This window comes from Tenrec ecaudatus, chromosome 2 (genome assembly GCF_050624435.1).
Source record: "Tenrec ecaudatus isolate mTenEca1 chromosome 2, mTenEca1.hap1, whole genome shotgun sequence".
Classification (NCBI taxonomy): domain Eukaryota; kingdom Metazoa; phylum Chordata; class Mammalia; order Afrosoricida; family Tenrecidae; genus Tenrec; species Tenrec ecaudatus.
The window spans coordinates 180,789,344-180,791,771 of record NC_134531.1 but is presented as its reverse complement, the minus strand read 5'-3'; positions in this window follow the sequence as shown (position 1 = coordinate 180,791,771).

Sequence of the window (2,428 nt, the reverse complement as noted above, 5' to 3'; positions counted from 1 at the left end):
AGGGAGCAGGGTACTTTGGGACGTCTGGCTGCATAGACCAGAACGAGGGTGCGCAGAGAGGACACTGAGAAGAAGGAGATGCAGAGACGCAGGTGACACAGAGAGGGCATGTGCTCAATGTGCTCACCATTTGCTCCAGCTTCCCTACTGCAAGAACACGGACCAGTGGAACTGTCCTCTTGGACGGCTACCATCTCTTTTCCTGACTTTCACTCTAGTTTCTCCTGGTCTATTTTTAAGTGCTGGGGACACTGGAGTTAAGTATGTATTTATACTCTACAGTGAATACCCAGCTGTCAGAGAACAGACAAGATGCTTAGAATCCAAATTGGCCTGGATGCACTAAAGGGATTACATGAAATGAAATTCAAATAAGAAAGATACAAAAATTACACTTAGGAAGGGAAAAATAAATTCTATAAAAACGGAACTATTTATAGGTTTTTCTTTTTGTGGTTGGTTAGTATTGTTTTTCATTTTCTTTTGCTTTGTTTTCTTTTGTGCTTATTATTGATTTTGCATTTCTATTTGGGTAAGAAAGGTGGGAATAAACAATGTAGAGGAAAAAACAATGGGACCTATAGTTCCAGGGGGACACAGGAGAGGGGGAGGCAGTGGAAAGGAACAGGGGTGACAACAAACCCAGGGACAAGGGAACAACAAGTGATCTAAAATCAATGGAGAGGAGGGCATAGGATGCCTGGTGGGGCTTGATCAAGGGCAATGCAGCCGAGGGGAATTACTGAAACATGAATGAAGGTCAAACATGATAGTGGGCCAAGAGGAAAGTAAAAGGAAATAGAGGAAAGAACTAGGAGACAAAGGGCATTTATAGAGGTCTAAATACAGGCATGTACACATGTAAATATATTTACATATAATGTTAGGGAAATAAATCTGTGTACATATATTTATATATTAAATATTAGGGTAGCAGACAGACATTGGGCCTCTACTCATGTACTCCCTCGGTGCAAGAAGACTTTGTTCTAATAGATGGTTCCAAACTATCAAAATTATAGAATCTGGGGTCCTAAAGGCTTGAAGATTAAACAAGCAGCCATCTAGCTGAGAAGCAACAAAGCCCACATGGAAGAAGCACACCAGCCTGTGTGTTCATGAGGTGTCCATGGGTTCAGCTATCAGGCATCAAAGACCCAGAACAAAAAAATCATATCAATGTGAATAAGGGGGAGAACGGGGTGGAGACTCAAAGCCCATGTGTAGGCAATTGGACATCCCTTTACAGAAGGGTCACTGAGAGGAGATGAGCCAGTCACGGGGTACAGTACAGTATCAGTGAAACATACAATGTTCTTCTAGCTCTTTAATCCTTTCTCCCCACCTACTATCATGACCCCAATTCTACTTTACAAATCAGGCTAGACAAGGGCATGTACACTGGTAAACATAAGAGTTCACAACACAGAGAATTCAGGACAGATAAGCCCCTCAGGAGAGTAGTGATACTAGGAGGGGAAGGGGAAGTTTGGGGGAGAAAGGGGAACCCTATCACAATGATGTACATATAACCTCCTCCCAGGAGGACAGACAGCAGAACAGTGGGTGAAGGGAGATAGTGATTCATGTAAGACATGAAAAAAAATTATAAGTCAACAATGGTTTGTTGGGGGAAGGGGAGGGAATGAGCTGATATCAAGGGCTCAAGTAGAAAAAAATGTTTTGAAAATGATGATGGCAACATAGGTACAAACGTGCTTGACACAATGGATGTTGTATGGTGATACGAGCTGTTCAAGCCCCCAATAAAATGATTAAAAACAAAAATAAAAGAATTGATTCAAGGGTTTATAGGGGAAGTAAGGGTGGGGGTAAGGGGAGGTAGAGAGGGTGAGGAGGCTGGGGAAGGAAACTGTTTGCAGGAGGGGGGAGGGAGCACTAGTACTGATCGTGATTACGTAACTCATTTTAATAACGAGCTAACCATGAAAACAGAAAGGAAGGAAGAAAGAAAATGATCTGAAACGGGTTGAGGTTATGATTGCGTAATTCTACTCCATATGGATGAACTATTGAATTGTATGATATGTGGACTATGTGCCAAGAAAACTGAGAGACAAAAACGAGTAGCAAAGTGCTGGTGAGCATGTGAGAGTGGAAGATCAACCAGCTGGGGGTCAGAGGAGGCCGCACTGTGACTCCGCGTGGGAAGAGACTGGAAATGCAGGTGGGAGGGAGACTGCGGGAGGTGGGAGGCTGGGTGCAGGCGGGAGGAGCTGCGTCCCCCTTCCCACTCACCCTTGGATTTCTCCGGAGGTGCTCTTTGATTCAGATGTTGACACTAACATTATGAGGTAGGATTGTGCTGAGAAAGTCTGATTTCTGGAGTGGGGATGGAAGCACTAGACTTGTCCATTTAATAAAGAATAATGCCTTGGGGAGACGTCTTAGCAAAGTTCAATATACA